This window comes from Delphinus delphis, chromosome 10, assembly GCF_949987515.2.
Source record: "Delphinus delphis chromosome 10, mDelDel1.2, whole genome shotgun sequence".
Taxonomy (NCBI): Eukaryota; Metazoa; Chordata; class Mammalia; order Artiodactyla; family Delphinidae; genus Delphinus; species Delphinus delphis.
In genome coordinates, this window is record NC_082692.2 from 36,195,169 (window position 1) to 36,217,155 (window position 21,987).

Here is a 21,987-nt window from a genome sequence, read left to right on the forward strand (position 1 = left end):
TTTCTTCTCAGTGCGCTGGGCTCTCTAGTGGGTAGATGTGTGGCTGCAGTAGTGACCGTGCTCGGGAGAAAGGAGTATTAGAGGTAGGAAGGAAGTCAGTCTTTTCTGACCGTTGATGAAGGCAGTGCGGTAGAAAGACAGGCTATACCGAAATTTAATCATGATTTGTGCAAGAAAATTGAAGAAAATAACTTGTAACTTCTCATTCGGATCTAAAATTCTGTGATTCAGTTTCATAACTGAGGATCTGTAAAGTATGTTGTTTGAGGTTCTTACGTCTTGGAACCAGTGATAACCTTGCTCTGTAGCACTTAGGGTACTCGGAATTCAGTATCTTTTGCGTTCTGGACTATAATAGCTTTTAGGACAGGAATCACGTTTGTTTTCTTCAGGGCCATATCTCCAGTACCTACAAAAGTACCTGCCACAGAGTAGGCACGGAATAGATATTTATTATATGTGACACCGTGGATAAGTCATAACACGCAGTTAGCTCAGTCCTTCAAGTAGTTAATACATGTGCCCCCTCTTCCTAGTATTATGCTGCATATGAGAGGAGGACTGTGGGATTACAAATGACATAAAAGACCTGCCCTTTTAAGGGCAAACAGTCTAGCTAGGAAGATAAAGCATATTATATAAAATAATTATGAAACCAAATAGTATGTAAACAGGTGCTATGTGAAGTCCTATACTTTAAGTGCAGTAGAAATTTAGAAAAGATAAGACTTGTGGGCTGAATTAGTGAACTCTTCAGAAGAGGTAAGATTTCGTCTCATCTTTGAAAGAAGTGTAAAATTTCTGTTAGAGAAGAGATAAGTCATATGTTGAGAAAATAGTGTGAATTTGGTCATTGGGGGATATATTGCGGCAACTTACATGTACCATGAGAGGGGAAAATTGGAGAGATAAGGTTTAGTAGGTTGGGGAGGGAAAGTGTTAAGACTAAGGCAGGCTCATCAGCATCCCACTGATAGCAAGATGGAGCCTACTTTCCTGGAGGGATGGGAGTTGTGTTACTCAGAGTAGAGTCTTAAACAATCATAAGTGTTATCCTTACTTAAAATGAAAGGATATTATCGTTGAACCAAAATCAGGTTGTTGTATACCTCTGATTTCAGTACTAATTTGAATTAATGCCTCACTAATGTGCATGTATCTTATGTATTTAGTCAGCAGCGCATGTCCTCATTTCTAAAATCTACCTATGTGCTTGGGCCGTTCCATTGGAAATTTACTGAAATGATGTACCCAAAGCAATTATCGAGCTACTCTCAGTGACACAGTTTTGCTTGGGATTATCTCTTATAGTGGTCTGAGGTTTGTAATTACTGCTGATCCTGTAAAAAATAAAAATAATGTTAGCTGGGAAAGGAGTCTATTTGAAAAAGGATACTCAAAAATGTTGACAAAAAGATTTGAGAAAATTAAAGATGCTGCTCTTAAATATTGAACCGTTAGTCTTTATCTTTTGTTGTTATGTGAGCTTTCTTTTGAGTGTTGCATAAACCTGAACTTGAATTGCTAACCTGTGTAATGTTGCAACAGCAAATGTTAGTTAACAACTCAGCAAATATTTATTGGGTTCTGGCTATGGCTAGGCACTGTGTTGGGTGCCAGCAAGACAAAGAATAAAACACAGTGTAGCTGAGATACCAGGTGTTCATCAGGGGGGACAAACACTAACCGTGATGTGCAGTGATAAGAGTTCACCACTTTTGGAATGAATAAAATGCTGAAGGAATAGATCACTTTGGCTGGGGAAATAAATTGATAGAGTCAGGGAAAACTTTAAAGAGAAGACGTGGAACTTAGCCCTGAAGGTTAAGTAGCATTTTGCTACATGGAAAAAGGAAAACAATCATTCCCGCCAGAGGGGAGAGTATAAGCAAAATTGCTGAAGATTAAAATTGAATGGGAAAACGTTGAGTTTTTTGTAGGCTTCTTGTATGGCAGAAGTGATGAGACAGGAAAGGTATGGTTGGAGCCAAATTACAAGGAGGTCTTCCATTCTAAAAAACCTAGTCTCCCTCCTTCCAACACTACCCCCGTGTTGGTGATAGAGAACCTTGAAAGGTAGAATAATCAGATCAGAAAGTTAACAGGCAGTTCATATGCAGAACTGCATTAGAGCCGAGAGGGCGGGAGACCAGTTAGGATGTAGGTGAGAGATGCTGGGACCCTGAAGAGGGACAGTGGGAATGGATGGCTTGTAAAGATATTTTAGATGTTAAAAGTCTCTAAATGTTATGAACAGCTAGAGGTGAGAGAGAGTGAGAAGTCAAAGGTGACATGTCCAGCTCGAGTAACTGGGGATTATGAGGACATTAAATTAGAAAACACAGGAGGAGGAATAGATTTACAGTGGAGGGAAGAAATGATGGCATGTTAATTTTAAGGCCCATGTGTGGAGTTTAGAGAGGCCCATTAGGTAACTAGAAATTCTACTCCAGAGTTTATGAGACAGTTTAGGAATAATTGTAATATAACTGACAGCCTCCAAGGCTATGGAAGTAGTACCATTCTAGGACTTAGTATAGTAATTAATGCTGTGGACTTTGGAGTCAGGAAAACCTGAAGTCAAATCTCTGTTATGCCACTATTGATTGGGATGGGTAACCTCGGGCAAGTAATTTAGCATCTCTGAACCTAAGTTTCTTCTGAAAAGTGGGGTTAATAATATTTTAAAGAATTGTTGTGGAGATTAAGATGGTATGTGCACAGCAGTTAGCACAATGCCTAGCTGATATATGCTTAATAAATAACAACTGTTGCTATTAGTAGTTACAGTCGCAGAGGTAGTAGAAGAAAAGATATTCCTATGCAGAAAAGTTGAGAGTGAGAACTGGAAAGGGCAAGGAGTGGAATTTTTGGAAATCAACACTTAAATCAAACTTAGATGGTTTCTCAAGCTTGAGCATGCATCAGAAATACCCGGAGGCTTTGGTAAAGCACAGATTTCTGAGTCCCACCCCCGAAGTTTCTGATTCCGTAGGTCTGGGTGTGGCTCCTGAATTTGCATTTTGAACAAGTTCTCAGGTGATGCTGATGTTGTTATTCCCAGGACCACGCTTTGAGAACCACTGATTTACAGGGTTAGTGAAAGAGGAACCAGCATAGAGGCTAACAACGAGATTGAGTTTGTTGGAGAACCCAGAGAGACTTCAGAGAAGGATAAGGAAATGACAGCCTGCAGACTCTCTAGATCCACCAGTCTGCTTTCCAGTTCGATGAACCTCATCTCCTTCTTATTTCTGTTTTCTCCAGAATTTGGTGTAATGCTTGGCACATAGCATTGTTTGAATGAGCCTTTGAAGCTGTTTAATACTGTTCTTGTGCATGATTGCACATACTCAAACACAGATTTCATTCATCCTCTTATATCTCTGTTGGGTCTCAGACAAGGTACTTTTTCTAATTTTACAGACACACACACACACACACAAACACAATAACTACAGAAAATTTCTTTCAAATACCTGATGCATAGCTAGATGCTTTTGACTTTGTATTAGATTCGCCCCCTCCCCGCCCACTTTTTTTAAATGTCAGAAAGTCCAATTTGCAAAATAATTGTCAGTAACAAGTGTCAAGATTACAGTCTGTATCTTGTATTAGGCACTTTGCAGGTTTATAGGGTAAGCAAATAATATACTCACTGTACCTGGGATGTTTACAATAGGATGGGCAAAACTTAAAGGAAAGAAACAGGGTGAGATATAATCACAGAAATGTGGAAGGAGAGGAACCAGAATATAAGGACTTATTTCTTGTACGCCGATATACTTTGGATCTTACATGTCTCATATACTCATATAGCACAAAAGTTAGGCCTAATCTATGATTGGAAGTTATAAGAGAGTTCTGCTGTATAAGGAAATCAAACAGTTGTGCAAAGATATAAACACATTGAAAAGAGATTTCAGGAGTTAACTTGTAGCTAGATCAGTTAGCTACTCACCACGCTTCCTGGGTTCTTGTTCTCTTTCATTTATTCTTTCTGCTAACATTCATTAAGTATTTACTGTGTGCCAGAAACTGTGCAGAGTGCTGCACATAGAGGGATGCTCATTGCTCTGGGTATCCAACACTGGCTTTAGTTAGGGGGTATGATACTGTGTGAATGAGTGTGCACACACTTTGTCAGGGGACGATCTGATGCCTAAATTTTATAATCTTGAGAATATATTGATATGAGTAGACATCAAGGACTTGAAGTTAAATTCATTCAGCCGTATGTATGTATGCAAGGGGCCATGAGAAAATATAGAGATATATGGAAATTTTTTAAAGCAATCAAAGGATATATAATTTGGTAGAGAAGAAAAACATATTTACAATACTACATAGAATATGGTAAGTGCTATATAAGTATTGATCACAGACTAGGTTCTCCAGTACTTGTTGAGCACCTGAGTGTTCAGTTTTGATTTCAACTCATAAGCTATTATAATGTTCCAGAAATTATAACATGTCATAAATCCCCATTAATCTCCTGGGCTGCCTTTTGGATCTTTATATGATGCAAAAAATATTCTGGCATTTTGTGTCCTTGTTTTCTTGGTTTGGGAAATATAGTATATAAGTAACAAGATCATTAACTACTAGCTACTGTTTATCAAGTGGCTGTAGTATGCTAGGCCTTTTCGCTAAGTCATTTAATTCTTATAATAACAACCTTGTAAGCTGGATATTATCCTCATTTTACTAATAAGGCAACCAAGTTTCAGAATGGGGAGAACAGTTTGCCTGTGTTCGTGGCCAGCGAGGTGGGACAGGGCTTCAGCCCCACGCTTGGTCTCCAGAGCCAGTGCTCTTCACGCATGTCAGCATGGGGCCCTAGCATGCAAACCTCCAGGTGAAGAAATCCAATCTTGTTTCTGCTGATTCGGGCAAAGTTGTTTGAGAAGTTAGAATTTTAATAACTGCCTGAATGATTGGAAACAGTTTGATAATATTGTTAGGAATGGAGGGGGAAAGGAGGTAGACAATTAAAGGTCCTGAAGCTGATTTTCCAGTGAAGACATGCTATATTTGACCCAAAACTTTTTAGTCAACTGACCGGTTATTCTACATAAACATTCAGATTTTCTGTTCTCTACGTATAGGTGCAGTCTTCTGGAGGAAGAATTGTACTTTTCCATGCTAATGACATTTAAAGTAAATTCACAACTACTTTTTTGACACTTAGGGAAAAATATCTTGCTGCTCACCTCAAACAATGTATACTTGAGATTTCTCAGCTAATCTTCTTTCTCTCCGCACCACTTATTCCTTTCACCCACCCAAGTGTTTATTTTTAAATCTATTTACAAGCTAAATACTTGTCTATATATCCTACTTCTGGTTTAATGTTCTTATTCTGATTAGATTTATCCCTTTTGGGTCCTATTTTGTACATTCCTGGAAATATCGATTATAATTATCTTTGTAAAGCATAGGTGATTTCCACTAATTTCATAATAAATTTTTAAATAAAATTATAGTGATACAAATGGATAAATATTAAACCCTGTATTTGTTATCTATTGCTGTTTAACAAATTACCTCTAAATTTTGCTGCTTAAAACAACAGACAGTTCTTATCCAACAGTATCTTTGGGTCAGAAATTCAGCTGAAGCTTAGCTGGGTGGATTCTGACTCGGTTGCAGTCGAGCTGTGACCAGCCTTGCAGCAGTCATCTGAAGGCTTGACTGGGGCTGGAGGATCTGTCTCCAAGATGGCTGCAGCCTTAGGTCTTTCTAGGGCTGCTTGAGTATCCTCACAACATGTCAGCTGGCTTTACCCAGAGCAAGTGATAAAAGAGAAGAGCAAGGAGGGAACCACAGGCCTTGTATATCCTATCTTGATGACACACCCTGCCACTTCTGTTATATTCTGTTTGTTAAAAATGAGTCACTAAGTCCAGCCCACACTCAAGGGAAGCCAGTTAGGCTCCACCTTTTGGGGAGGGATGTCAAAGGATTTGTAGACATATTTTAAAACACCCATAAGTACTTCGTCATATGAAGCCATTTCCTCAGCTGAAATTGATTGTCTCTGTTGTAGCACATGCTGTAACCTTTCTGACTTGTGTATTCACAGTATTTTCTGGAATGCTTTGGAGAAAAGGTAGTGGTTTTTTTAAAAATCTAAAGCAAGTTTTTACTTTTTAATTTTTTTTCTGGCCATGGCATGCGGCTTGCGGGATCTTAGTTCCCCAACCAGGGATTGAACCCAGGCCATTGGCAGTGAAAGCACAGAGTCCTAACCACTGGACCGCCAGGGAATTTCCGCAAGTTTTTATAAATTAAGATTTCTTGGGGACTTCCCTGGTGGTCCAATGGTAAAGAATTCGCCTTCCAATGTGGGGGACATGTGTTCCATCCCTGGTCGGGGAACTAAGATTCCATATGCCGAGGGGCAACTAAGCCCGTGCGCCACAACTACTGAGCCTGCGTGCCTCAACGAGAGATCCCACGTGCCGCAAAACTACAGAACCTGCACGCCACAACTGGAGAGAAGCTCACATACTGCAATGAAAGATCCTGCATGGGGGCTTCCCTGGTGGCACAGTGCTTGAGAGTCCGCCTGCTGATGCAGGGGACACGGGTTCGTGCCCCAGTCCGGGAAGATCCCACATGCTGCGGAGTGGCTGAGCCTGCGCGTCTGGAGCCTGTGCTCCACAACGGGAGAGGCCACAACAGAAAAAAGATCCTGCATGCCTCAGTGAAGATCTTGCGTGCCCCAACTAAGACCCGATGTAGCCAAAAAAATAAAGAAAATAAATTAATTAAATAAATATTAAAAAAAAGGTTTGTTGGTGACTTTTTTAAAGTTTTGCATCTGTCTCATTAGCTTTATTTTCAATACATCTGGAATCTTTTCATTTTTATCCTATTTTATGCATTTATTTTTATATAATTTCATTTATACTTATTTAGTAGTTTTCATAATTAATCTTAAATAGAACCAAACATTTCTAGATAAATTAATTTACCTTCCAAACTTTCAGAAGAGTACTTCCCTAACCAGTGTCTGAAGGCACACATTGTAGTTTCCATAGAACACAGACTTTGGGTTACATGATGAGCAATAAATGAGTCTATTAACTTATATTAAAGTCCTTTGGGTACTTTAGAAACTTCGTGAATAGGTCCTAAAGTAGGTCCATTAAATTCCAAATCTCATTCTTTAGAAGGTGTATGTATATAGAATATAATGGATTTAGTCAGGAAACCTTTTCAAAACGTGCCACAGTTTGGTTTATATTTTGGGACTATTTCTTTCTTTCTTTCTTTTTTTTTTTTAAGTGTCAATCTTTACTTATACAAAACAGTAGCAATGTAGAATATGGGAATTATCTTCCGCTGCCACACACGCAAGTTGTGAACATTCCAAGCCAATGTATACAGTTTGGAGGGGAAGGCTAAACAATAGCATCAACCATGCTACTGAACATAGGAATTTTTTATCTAAAAAGACTAAAAATTAGATAGCAATGTCTTCTTAATATTGCTCTCATCATTGAAGACGGAAGAAACATAAAAAGTGACTGTTTTTAAGATTAAAAGGGACTTTATTTCTTTAGATGGTAACCAAATCTTGACTTCATCACCCCTGCCCTCTACAAGTATCAATTACCTGCTTGCTTTTTCTTCTAATTTTAACCTAATTTTAGATAGACAGAAAATGATTCTCATATAACCTTCACCACCTTCCCCCAAATGTTAACATTCCTGTATATCTTTTCAGAAATATTTGATGTATGTGGCATATTTTTATATTTATTCTTAAACATAAATGTCACCTACCATATTACTGTACTGCATCTTGCTTATTTTTCATTATATCCTGGAGGCTATTCCATGTCAGTACATGAAAAGGCTGCCTCATTCTCTATAGCCAGCTGCATAATATTCCATTGTATGGATGTTGTCAGGAAAAATTGTGAGAGACTATGAAATGGACATAAAAGATTACCGACTGTCCTATCTAGTGCACTCTTCCGGGTTATCTGAACCTGTCATTGTCTTTGAGCTATTTCAGAACTCTGTAAATTGTAGGAAACTGAGAGTAATGCAGATGATTCTTGTCCATAGAAATGCAAGTGGATTTTGTTGAGTGGAATGCAACTGAACGTTGTCCTGGGGATATCGAGCAGTTTTGCAGCATTTATTTGTAAAGCAATTTCAGCATTCCAGACAGCCTATATATATGTATGTGTGTTCTTTGACTTCTCCTTGGGACTGATTTTATTTTCTTCCTGGCTTCTTCATTAATTAATGAGTTAAATAAAATCTTTGACATGTTTTATATTTGCATGATTTTACTTTTTTAAAAAAATGTCCTTTTAACAGATGTACTATAACAAGTCCTTTTTTGATGGACATTTTATTTGCTCATGCTTGTTTTCAATAGTTTTAATCTCTAGAAAAGTTTGTGCTAGCCTGAAGCAGTACTTTGTGATTACTTGCCAATGAGATTAGTGGATGAGACAGTTTTGATAATTTTTCCATCAAACATTATGACCTGGTCCTTGTCCTCAAGGAGTTTATGGCCTAGTGGAGAAGGAGTAGAAATGATATCAGATGAAGAGTAGCAGGGTATTGGGTAATTTCCTAAAGGAGAGCTAAGTTTAAGTTCCCCTAAGGGAACTTGCATTGGCTTGCTTTCCTCACCGCATGTGATTTTCTTATAGGGCCCTCATCTGTGCTAGCTGGAGCAGAACTAGACAGCCCTCTCCTTGGAAAGCTGGGTGCCGGTGTTCCTGTTTTTAATGCTGGCTGTGGAACTAGTTAAGTTGGGGAGTCAAATGGAAACCCATGGCTCCAGTTACCAGCAGAATGGGTTATTTGTTCTTACAGACAGTGGCATTAGCAAGAGACTATAGTGGAGTCATATAGTTGGGGGTCAGAGTGGGGTTAGTGGTTATATTCTAAAGTCAAAACAATGCAAAAATCAAGTAATGTCATGGGCTTCCCTGGTAGTGCAGTGGTTGAGAGTCCGCCTGCCGATGCAGGAGGCACGGGTTCATGCCCCGGTCTGGGAAGATCCCACATGCTGCGGAGCGGCTGGGCCTGTGAGCCATGGCCGCTGAGCCTGCGCGTCCGGAGCCTGTGCTCCGCAACGGGAGAGGCCACAACAGTGAGAGGCCCGCATACTGCAAAAAAAAAAAAAAAAAATCAAGTAATGTCAAAATATTCTTTAGGAGATCCTTTACTGCCTACAAAGTGCCATGTCATGGTTTTCTTAATACATGCACACCCCAACATAAGCTAATTTGAATTAGGAGAATTTAATTTTACTAGAAGTTTTATTTGACACCCCTAATTTGGCTTAACACCTCACTTCATGAGTGCCACCATTACTAAGCATTTCCTGACCTGCCTCAGTAACCTCTACTATGAAGCTATGTCTGCAGTTATGTAATCGGTGGTTTGGTAAAGTTCTTTCAGATACTTTTTTTGCTTTTGTGTAGTAGTAATAATCTTGTGTGCATTTGCATTGTTTTCATTGATTTCTTTGCTCTCTCTCTGTTCTGTCATACCTCCATTAAAGGTTTAATCATCTAAACCTTAACAAATTTACACTTTGTTAACTACTGAAGTAAGTATGTACTATTTATTTCAGTGGTTATTAGCCTTCTAAGGCTAATAATAAGGTTATTAGCCTTCTAAGGCTAATGACATGTGGAAATCACCTGTTGAGAGTTTTTAAAGGAAGGGTTAATGGTTAATTCTCCTAAGGCAGGATAACTATTCTACCACCTCTCTACCTCTCTGTTATCAGTGCTTCTCTAGAGCCTTCAATTAATTCTTTGCTGCCTCCATTTATCTGTCAGTGGTTGAGCAGTGTATGAAATCACTCGTACCTTCTGTTTCAGGCTTGATTATAGCAAGGAGCATATAGTCATATGAGTGGAGTGACGGCGAGCTCTCACTATTTCTAACTCCTTGTATATACATAGTTGAATTCATAAGTTAAATTTGAATATGTTGTGACTCCTTTGTGGTAAGAATTGACCTAATTCAGGTGAAGTTGGGGAGGAGATTCCCAGGGAGCTTCCTTTCATCTATCTATCTATCTAATACTTCTGAGGAGACACCTTAATAAGCACTGATGTTCAAAGAAGGCTTCCTGGTGAGGGTGACACCTCATTAGGCCTAAAGAAAGAGACCTTACTTATGCAAGGAAAATGTATTTTGGGCAGAGAGATGGCTAAGTGTGTCACAGTAGGTGGTTACGAAGTTTGATGTTGCTGAAGCACAAAGTGAGAGGCAGGGCGTCCTTAGGGAGGAGGCTAGAGTGTAAGCACGGGTCAATTCAAGAAGGGCTGTGTGTGCTCCACGGACTTGTATACCAGCCCAATGACCATAATACAATCAGTGTGATTTTATTAATAATGTGATCACTAATAACTACCATTTGTTGAGCACTTACTATATGCCAGGAACTGTATTAAGTGCTTTATAGTTATTATCTCATTTAATCCTCTGGGATATTCACAAGTAAAAATATGGAGGTGCAGAGAAGTTAAGTAACTTGTTCAAGGCCATGTCTATGAGTGCAGAGAGTGGATTCCAAATTGCAGAGATCTGACTCCAGAGCCTTTTAATTGGGAGTATTATTTTAAAAGTGTTAAGCAGGGGAGTAGTGTGATTATATATTTATTAGATTGATTATTCTGTAAGCTGAGTGGAGATGGAATTGAGGGGGACAGAAGCTGTTGAAGTATTTCAGGTGAGAGATGATTGAAACCTGAACAAGAATAGGAGTTACTAGATAGGCATAGGAGGGATGAATTAGAGGAATATTTAGGAGGTAAAATTAGGAGATCTAACCAATTGATTAGATATGGTGGGATCAGGGAGAGGAAGGAGTCAAGGAAGTCTTACAGGTTTTTAGCATGGATTGCTGTGTGATGATACCACATATTAAGATAAAGGACAGTGGAGGAGGAGATGCATTAAGAGATTAGTTCGGTGTTGAGTATGTTGATTTGAGTTGCCAGTAGGGACATGCAGTAGAATCATATTGCAGGCATATGAATCTCTTCAAATGAATCTGAGATTCACAGGAGTGGCCTGGGCTAGAGATAGAGATTTGGAAGTTAGTAGGAGGTAGCTGAAACTGGGAGGATAGATAAATAAACTCACCAGGAAGTCACAGCCCTGGGAAACACAACTCTTAAAGAGACATTAGTGAAAGAATAGACACATGGTGGTAAAAGGAGAACCAGGAGAGTACACTGTCGCAGAGACTAAGGGAGTAGAGTTTCAAGAAGGGTGTGTCCATATTTCAGAGAGATCCAGGAAGGTAAGGATGGAAAAGCGAATCTTGGATATTCCAATCAAGAGGTTATTGATGACCTTGGTAAGAGTGGTTTCAGTGGAGTGGTGGGCTGATAGTGAGACTTCAGTGGGTTCAGGAGTGAATTGGAGGTTAGAAAGAGGAGGACAGGGGTATAGATAATCTTATGAAAGATTTGAGTAAATACTAGAGAGGTATTAGAAAGTATGTGTGAAGCACAGCGTTGAAAAACTGGCCCTAAACTCTGCATACTGTCAACCTTGGCAAAGCTGATGTGGGCTCAGTCCAACAAATTGAAAGTCTTTGAACCCTTTGGGGGAGTGTAGACTTAACTCCTGAGAGTCGGAGTCAGCTGCTTCCTCTGTAGCCTCCCAGTGAGTCCTTCAGTTTGCTCTAATTTGTATGTCAATGCAGTATACCTCAGGAAATCATCACCAGTGCACATCATCCTGAACGATATTTTGGTTAAAAAAAGAAGTGATGGGAGAAGTTGGTGGAGGAAACCCTGGGGAGGAAAATGATAGTTATGGAGTAGCTGTTAAGTGTCAAGCATGTACTATGTCCTGTTATTTCATTGCATTTTCATAACCACCCTACCAGGGGTGTGGCTATCCCCATTTTCTGAATGAGGAGATTGAGAACCCGTAGCCTTATCTCCCCTTATCCTAGGTTCTGCCACCGATGTCTGTAAGCTTGGACAAGTTTCTCAGTTTCCTCATTTGTAAAAAAGCGTGGTTATTATCCTTAAGTCCTTCCCGGCTCTAGGGTTCTAGGAATCTGTAAATAGTTACCAATAGTGTTGCTGTTTGGGCATGAAAAAAGGCTGTTAGGGGAATTTCCCTTTCTCAGTGAATTAGTAACTTAACAGTAACACTGTCAGGTTGTCCACACTAAATAATTTATTTTCCCGTCACACAGTGAGTACCCATTACGTACGTGGCCTTAGAAGGCTACTGTAAAATAAATCAAGTAAATGGGCTCGGTGACATGCTCTCCATCAGTTGTTACGAGCCCCGGGCACATGGGCACATAGCTACCTGCAAGACTGTGTGATGATTTTAAAGTGTGTTATAGGTTAAGTGCTAAGTATTTTTATTAATTTAGGAGGTACTCTGGCATGTGGCCTTTAAAAATTACATTATTATCTTATCATAAATCTTGATTAAGGCAACAAAACATATTTACTGTGGCCAGCTTCACAGCTGGGGTGAAATGTTTTATAGTGTGTATAATGAGCCGCTAGATGATGGTGATTATCTGTTCACATCTGAAAAACGAGAGTTGGGAAATTAATTAGAAGCTTTAAAAGTCTATTTAATTGTGAAAATTAATTTCAAGTAACAGTATCACATGCCCAGTAAGCACTAAATAATTGAGGGGGAGGAGGGAAAAAAGGAAATTATGAGGCTTTCAAACCTTCTTAAGTCCATTTTGGAAAATGGTTAGAACAAAAATGTAATGCTAGTGTGATTTTCAGAGACATCCTTTACAACATGATGTATAAAGAAACAAGATTAGCAAGTAATAAGCATTTTTAAATTAAATATTCTCCCAATTTCAAGCCAGTGTGTTCTAGGTACACTGATCCTGGCAAGCAGAGGTTATGGTTATGGACTCTCTCCTCAGAGGGCGTTATGAAAATTTATAGGAGCAATTTTATTTTCTAATTGGGTTGAGATGCATATTATTTTATTATAAATTATTTTAAAATTTCTCCCTCATAGCTAATGTATTTTTATAAGTGATTAGTAGGTTCTAAATCTATGAATTTTATTAAAGAACAGTAGGTAGCATAACACAATTTTTGTTATAAAAAGTGAGCATTGGGACTGATAGCGTTGATGGCCACTGCATTAGTCTTCTGTTGATGTGCCACAAACTTACAGCTTAAAACAACAGCCCTTCGTGATCATTTCTGTAGGTCAGAAGTCCAGCATGATATAGCGGTATTCTTTGCTCTGGGTCTTACTAGGCTGAAGTCAAGGGGTTTGCAGGGGCTGTGATCTCATCTGAGGCTTGGGATCCTCTACCAAGCTCATTAGTTGTTGGTAGAATTCGATTCCTTGTGATCATGTAACTGAGGTCCTCATTTTCTTGCTGGCTGTCAGCTGGGTGTCCCTCTCAGCTCCTAGATGCCACCCTGAGGTTCTAACTACATGGCCCTACTCACAACCTGGCATCTTACTTCTTCAAAGGCAGCAGGAGAATCTCTCCAGTTGACTATAACAGTGTCTCATATAAGGTAGCCTAATCACATGATTGACTATCCCATATTCACAGGTGCCGCCTATACTCAAGAGGAGGGGATTATACAGGGCACGTACACAGGGGAGAGGGAGGAGAATGGGGGGTAGGGGCGTCCTAGAATTCTGCCTACCACAACCACTAGTATCACATCTTCATACCTGTATCTCTTGTATATGTCAGTGGAGTTCAGTTATTTGAAACAGGACCACACTAGCTACTTTAAGCATTCATACAGATATCGAGTACCTACTGTGTGCCAGGTACTTTTCTAGGCACTGAGATGAACTGCCCATGGAGCTTATCTTCTAATGATAAATACCTAATGATGAAGATAATAAAATGGAGTAGCAGGTGAGAAGTGTGTGGGGGGGGTATTCTTTTAGGTAGGATGGTGAGGGAGCAGAGACCTGAATGATGAGTAGCCAGTAGTGGAGACTCTGAGAACAAGATATTCTAAAAGGCAGAGGGAAGGTAATTATAAGGACCCGAGTTCAGGTAAGCTCGTCTGTGTTTAAGGAACAGCAAGGCCAGCGTGGCTGGAGCAGAATGTGAAGAGAGGAGTAGGATATGAGTTCGGGGAGGTGATTTGGTGACAGCTCATACAGAGCCCTGTAGGCCTTGGAAAGGGTATGATTCTTTTTTATATTACATATTTTTATATAATTTTTTATTGAAGTATAGTTGATTTACAGTGTTGTGCCAATCTCTGCTATACAGCAAAGGGACTCAGTTATATACATATAGACATTCTTTTTTTTATATTCTTTTCCATTATGGTTTATCACAGGATATTGAATATAGTTCCTGTGCTATACAGTAGGACCTTTTTGTTTATCCATCCTGTATATAATAGTTTACATCTGCTCATCCCAAACTCCCAGTCCTTCCCTCCTCCAACCCCCTCCCCCTTGGCAACCACAAGTCTGTTCTCTATGTCTGTGAGTCTGTTTCTGTTTCGTAGATAGGTCCATTTGTGTCATGTTTTAGATTCCATATATAAGTGATATCGTATGGTATTTGTCTTTCTCTTTCTGACTTACTTCACTTAGTATCGTAAAATCTAGTTGCATCCATGTTGCTGCAAATGGCATTATTTTGTTCTTTTTTATGGCTGAGTAGTATTCCATTGTATATATGTACCATATCTTTATTCATCTGTCAGTGGACATTTAGGTTGTTTCCATGTGTTGGCTATTGTGAATAGTGCTGCAATGAACATAGAGGTGCATGTATTCTTTTGAATTATAGTTTTGTCCAGGTATATGCCCAGGAGTTGCTGGATCATATGGTAATTTTTTTTTCTTTTTTTTTTTGGCTGCACCCTGTGGCATGTGGGATCTTAGTTCCCCAACCAGGGATCGAACCTGTGCACCCTGCAGTGGAAGTGCAGTCTTAACCACTGGACTGCCAGGGAAGTCCCTTTTTTTTCAAATGGTAATTCTATTTTTAGTTTTCTGAGGAACCTCTACACTGTTCTCCATAGAGACTGCACCAACTTACATTCCCACCAACAGTGTAGGAGGGTCTGGAAAGGGTATGATTTTTATTCAAAGATAGGAAGGGATTAAAGGGTTTTAAGCAATGGAGTGACTGATCTGATTTACATTTTCAAAATATTTGTACTGAGAAAGGGCCTCTGGGGGTGGGGGAGATGTATAAATACAAATAGATAAATTCTGTGAAGGAAATGAATACAGTCATATGAGTGCAGATGATAAGGTATCCTGGCGAGCCTGAGGTCAAGGAAGGCTGCCTGAGGAAATGGTACCTGAATTGCACCTGGAGGATGGAAGGTGAAAAGAGGAAGGGGTCCCAGCAAGGGAACAAATTATGTCAAAACCCTGTGGCATGAGAGAGCTTGTCATGTGCCAGGGAACATTAGGGGAAATGGAGTCAGATAGGAGCCAGATTCCACAAGCCTCGAAGGCCTAGTTAAATGTTTTTCCTGTTCTCTTATGTTAAGAGGCTTGGCAGGCCACTGAAGATATTTAAGTGGGGGTGAGAGTCATGGAGGGGTTGAGAGAAAGGGTTCATAATCAGTCTTATAATGTGACATTCAGTCTGGCTGCTGTGTGGAGGACAGCTTGGGGTGACAAAAGGGAGATGGGTTAGGAGCTAAGAGATGGTCCAAATGAGAGACAAGGGTGGTGAGGACTAGAATAGTAGCATAGAAGTTGCCAAGAAGTAAATTGATTTGAGAGCTCATTTAGGACGTAACATTAAAAGACTTGCTGATGAATTAGGTATGGGTGTAAGGTTGAAGCAGGTGTCATTCTGGTTTCCATAATTGGATTCACTGAGCTGAGGAACATTGTAGGAGGGCAGACTTTTTAGTGGCAGAGAGGACGTAGAGAGTACGAAGTGAGTTTTGAAGTACCTTTGAGGTAACCAAGTAGAGATATAAAGTAGGCAGTGGGATATAGAGGTCTGGAATTCAGAGAAGAGAGCCATTAATATCTATATGGCCTTTTTTGGTTAATTTTGAGGGCTTAAATATGCTAGAAACTGTATTAGGTTCTGGGAGTGTAAAGATGATTAAGACATTCATTCAGTACTTGTTGACTGAATTTATGTTATTGCTTTCTGGAAGTTTGCTTACCAACAAGACAAATCAATAACAAAATCACAGGGCATTGTTGATGGGGGCAGTGATAGAGGGAAACAGAAGCTGATTCCAAATCGTATAAAAGGGGCACCTGACGTAGATTGGCAGTGTCTGTGAAGGCTCTTGCTGAAGGGTGTGATGTCTGTTCCGAGCCTTGAAAGAGCAGGCAAATTTAGCCAGACGAGGGGAATATAAGAAATTCCAGTAGTAAAAGCTTGTTCATATTAGAGAAGATGATGAAATCTCAGAAGAGCCAACAATTCCAAATCCCTGGCTTTCTCTACAGGCTGGACAAGTGGTGGTAAGGCAGCGTCTGTGCTTAAATTGGGTGTTTTTATGGTAATGGTGGTGGACCTCTGATGTAGCCATTCTTGCTCTGCAGCCCTTTTGGAAAGAGAGGAGAAGAGTATTCATAGCTGGCAGGGACTTCAGAGAACTTTAGCTCTTTCTTCTCATTTACAAATGAGGTTACCAGTAGCCAAAGAGGATACCTTGCTGATACCTTGTCAGCAAGTCTGTCTCCGGGCGTCCAAGGTAAGGTTCTTCACACTGCTACAGGAAGCCCAGTGCCCTTTAACTATGTATTTCCACATTCTCTGACATATTTATATGGAAAGAGAGTGTACTGGAAATACTCAGATGCTGCCATTGAGTATTGCAGGTCTCCACATGGGCTGTGTCTTTGGAAGAGAAACTGAGAATTCTCTCTAGACTGTGTTTGTACCCTCTTTCTTTTTTTCTACCCACTGTATCTTTGTCCTTTTCTTCATCATGTACTAGCAACGAATAATAACAACAGTATAGTTGTGCAGTGATAGTAGTGGTTAATATTTATTGAATATTATGTGCTGGGGACCATAGTAATTGTTTTACCTCATTTAATTCTACCAACAGTCCTCTGAGGTAGCATTTTAGTACTACCAGAAGAGAACATGGAGGCTTAGAAAAAAGGTTAATGTGTCAAGGATTACACAGTAATAAATGGTGGTGCCAAGATTTGAACTCAAGCAGTGTGACTTTGGATACTCTTTACTGCCTTTCCTAAGACAATTTATAAGCAGTGCTGTCCGATAGAAATATAATGTGAGCTACAAATGCAAGCCATGTTTGTAATTCAAAATTTTCTGGTAGCCATGATGAAGGAAAGAAAAACAGGTAAAATTAATTTAGAAATATTTTTATTAAGCCCTATATATCTAAAATGTTGTCATTTAAACATCTCAGTGTGAAAAAATAAATGAGATATTTTCATAAGTCTTTGAAATACAATGTGTATTTTATAGCATGTCTCAATTTGGACTAGCCTCATTTTCAAGGGCTCAATAGCCACATATGATGACTGGCTACCGTTTTGGCCCATGCAACTCCAAAGGGGCAGGAGAGTGAACGAAAATTCTGACTGTTCTGCTTAGTGGAGCCAGAGAGAGAAAAAACCTGCTGAAAATCCACAGATGAGGCAAACTGAAGAAGGCAGAGTGGTAATTCCTGGGTCTGATCCAGTGAGCAGGGGCGAGAGGAGTTTTCTCTCCCATTGCCCTGAAGCTAAGTGAGGTAACCTTTTTTTCTTCCCACATTGAGACTCAGCATTTTTCTGTAGTGTTACTCATCATGGTTAGTTTTCATAGTAGTCCAGTCCTTAAACACTTTTGGAAATAAAGGCATTTGTGGCTGGCCACCAGATATTGCAACATTCTTTCTGTGGGAAAGAGGTAAGAATTCTAAGACTTATACATTACTTGCTTTTGGAATGTCATCTTTTGTTCGTTGGGGAGGGGGTGAGATTGGAAACTGTAGTGATCATTTGCTGTGTGATCTCTAAGTTACAGCTGTTACAGCAGAAGGAGAAGAGTAATTAACTTTTTAAGTTTATATTTATGGGTAATGCTCATCACCTGTTACTTTCTTTGCCCTGTAGCTAGGCACATAGTAAGCCTTCATTCACCCAATTGTTTGTTCAGTTGAATATTAGCTGAGAAGCAAATATACCTAGAACTGAGCTATTTGAATCATTTCCTTCATGAACTTCCATTCTTAGACACTTGCTTTCCCTGGGTCCTTCCCCTCAGAAAAAGCAACACAGGCTTATCCTAACAAGCTAAATAACATTGGCATGTAGAAAGAATGAACAGCCCTGTCCTTCCTCCGTTCTGAAAATGCAGACCTGTGTACTGTCTAAAAGCACATCAGGAGTGTTATATTTTTGTGAATGGAAAAATAGAATAAGGATATATCAGAGATTTTTACCAGAATGTTGACTCTCGGGATTATACTGTTGTTAATGTTTGTTTACATTTCCGAAGTATCTGCAGAATTTACAGTTGAAAAACCTTAATAAATCACTAAACACTTAGCAAGAGAACACCAAGAAAGGGGCCTCATAATAATTAAGTGGTATTGTAAGTTTAAAAATATTTGGAAAATGTGAGAAACATCATGCAAAGTGTGATACAGGGATATAACCTTGATTAGTCAAGTGGAAATTTGGAAACCAAATACCTGCTGAATATTACGGGGAGGGAGAAGTTCTTAATGAAAACATTTGGTTATAAGCAGTTGAGAGATATTTTTAAGATGAGCACATGTTATTTATTTATTTATTTCTGCATCAGGTCTTAGTTGTGGCATGTGGGATCTTTCACTGCGGCGCGTGGGCTTCTCTCTAGTTGTGGCGTGTGGGGTTTTTTTTCCCTCTCTGTAGTTCTGGGGCGCAGGCTCCAGAGCATGTGGGCTCTGTAGTTTGCAGCACTCAGGCTCCCTAGTTGAGGAGCGCGGGTTCAGTAGTTGTGGCACACGGGCTTAGTTGCCCCGTGGCATGTGGGGTCTTAGTTCCCCAACCAGGGATCGAACCCATGTCCCCTGCATTGGAAGGCGATTTCTTCACCACTGGACCACCCGGGAAATCCCTGAGCACATGTATTTTTATAATCAATTCCTGAGAGTGGCATGGAGTCCCACGTTTGTGTCTCCAACCTATACTTAGATCATTTCATTTCAATGTATTATTTGTTTATTGAATACTGTCCTTGTGGGACACCAGGGAGAAAGACCTAGTAACCACCCTCCAGGAATTTGTTTTGGCTATTTTTAACTATTAAAAATCTGTTTTTTACTAAAACTCTATTCCCATCAATAGTTTCTCATTTCTTCTCAAATTGCTTCTCAGGAAAGTACAGCAAGTCAGAGATAATCCATATCAGTGTATTCATCCTTTTGTTTGGGAAAAAAAAAAAAAGGCCTCCTTTAGATAAACAAATATTTCAGCACTTTTTAAAGTTTCCACTTCTTAAAATTTTTTAAAATATCATTTAAATAAAAGATAAATCAACTCTTGTTTTAAAAGAAGGAAACACTTCAGAAGTACATTGAGTTTAAACATAAACCTTCCCATTCACTCCCTTCTATCCCCTCACTCCCACCCCCCTCCCTGGAAGTTACTACTGTTAACAGTGGGTGTGTGGCCTTGCAGTCCTTTTTTCCATGTATGTATTTACTTAATTCAGTAGATATTTAAGTGCCTTCTTAAATATAGAAACACACATATATTTATATTTACATAGTTGGATCCTATTGAACTGAGGCCTGCTCTCTGCACTTAACTGTGTTTTGGAGCTTAAGTCAGAACTTTCAGATCTATTCTGTTCTTATTAACGGCTGCCGCGTTGTAGGGATGCACTGTAATTTATTTTCCACCCCCCCCCCCACTTTCTGCTATTACAAGCAATGCTGAATTAATAATCCTAGAAGCAGAATTACTGGGTTATAGGAAATGTATATTTAAAAATTTGACAGATTCTGCTAAATTAACCTCTAAAAAGCTGAACCAGTTTATATTTCCAACAGCAATATGAGATCATTGTTTTCCTACATATATGATTTAGTTATAGAGATTTAGAACTTGAGGGGACCACAGAATGTGGCCCAACCCCTTCCACCCCTTTTCTAAGGTAGAAAATGAATCTCAGAGACTTGAAATGATTTGTCCAGATCTTACCCAGCAGAACTATGAGTACTTCCCAGTTTCTGATTCTGTGTTGTCTTGGAGGCATCTTAGTTTAGACACATTTTATAGTGCAAGGTTCTGCCATACTGTTTGTTTCTCTTTCTTTTCTGTTGTTACTCGAAACAAACTTCCTTTTCAGTTTCACATTTTCTGATAGTGCCCTGAGACTCCTGCCTTTGCCATCTTGTCTACATGGAACATCTTTCACTTAATATCCTTAAAAAGCTACCTCCTTCCATTATTTAAAGCCCTCCTTATCCACAGGGTGTATGCATTACTTTAGATTTCCCCATAGGTACAGCACAGCAAAGGAAGTATTTTATGAATCTTCCTCATCGGCAGCTGACCCTACCCTGTTGGCCAAGTAAAACATAAGCTTCTTCTTTTATAAGCTTGGAGAAGGAAATAGACTGCAGGCATTGGTCTATTATAGCATTTCTGCTACATTTGATCATTTTATGTCAAATAATGTGATGACATTTAAACTAAATGAATTCCAACTTAATAACATTAAAAATTTTATTAATTACAGTTTATTTTTTCTCTTAAAAATAACAAAGAATGTAGTCTACTTATAAAGTATAAGTGGAATCTCCTCCTCTTGTGTTAATATATTTATTGCTAAGGTGTCTGCATTGGAGGCTTGTTTCTCTTATAAAGGCGTGGTCCTGGTATCTTTTCTTGATGGGCTATGAGAATTTGTGTCAGTGACATCCCAAATTGGTGCTCTAGCTGAGCTGGTCACATATCAAGATGATAACTTTAGGTAAAGAATCAACTTATGAAATTCTAAGGAACAGAGATCAGCCTTGATGCATAGTTTGATCGTGATAAAAGAGAGAGAATTCAGTATTAGATTTGAATTAAATTTGGTCCATGAATGTTGTTCGGAACTGAGGATAGCAGTCTAATCATAAGCTTATCAATTATTCAGTAGCATCTTGGGGATATTAGTGCACAGAATACAGAAAGCCCATCCGTTACCCTTTAGAGTTTTTGTTCTAAAACAGAAGGAAAAGAATGTACATTATTCTCTTTTTTAATGGATTTTATTCTTCCACAGTGTCAGTGAAGCTTATATGTGCACTGGAAGAGTGCACATATAGGCAGGCCACATATTTGCATATTCATGGGGGTTTATGGAAGATTTGGGGTAAGATTAAGTTTGGAATATGAAGGATGACAGTTTTACAGGAAAAGTCCATTTTCCTAGTCTTAAGAGACGTGGACTTCTTGAACTTTCTGCCTAAGATTTTGTTCCTGAAATGAAAGTTATTTGCTTGACACGTGCTGTTCATCCCCTTATTCTACATACACACTATAGATTTGGATTTGGCTGTAGATTTGGCCTTGGCCATAAATTTGGGTCAGTGGCTCTCAGTTTGGACTGTTAAGTGCTAGACTACATGAGGATAATTATCTCTGAGTTTTATTCTTTCTTTTCATTGCAGTAGAGAATGGTATGTTGGAGGAATAAAGACAATGCTCATAAAACCAAGGGAAGGGATTATATAGGGGAAAAAAAAGAACAAAAGGAAGACTAGTATAATATGTGAACATTTCCTTTAGATTATATGCTAGAATGGCAACAAATAAATTTATAAATCAGGATTTTAGGTGGACTAATTTCTCAGAACTGATCTTCTTTTAAATTTCACAGAAGGTAGCCAAGATAGCAGGGTTTAACAAACTGCATCAAAGTATGCACAGTAGAACATTTTTATAACATCTACAAATGAAAAGCCAATTTCCTTTATGCAGACAATAATGCAAATGTTCACAGTAGCTTTGCTACAAAGAAATTAAATTGTTGCAATTGATGATTCCACTGCTTTAATGGGA

The 21,987-nt window shown here is 39.1% G+C and overlaps 1 protein-coding gene across 1 annotated transcript in view; it reads left to right on the top strand.

Moving 5' to 3' along the window:
* BTBD9 (BTB domain containing 9) overlaps window positions 1-21,987 on the top strand; it is a 412,761-nt gene that overhangs the window by 1,039 nt on the left and 389,735 nt on the right. The window lies entirely within an intron of this gene.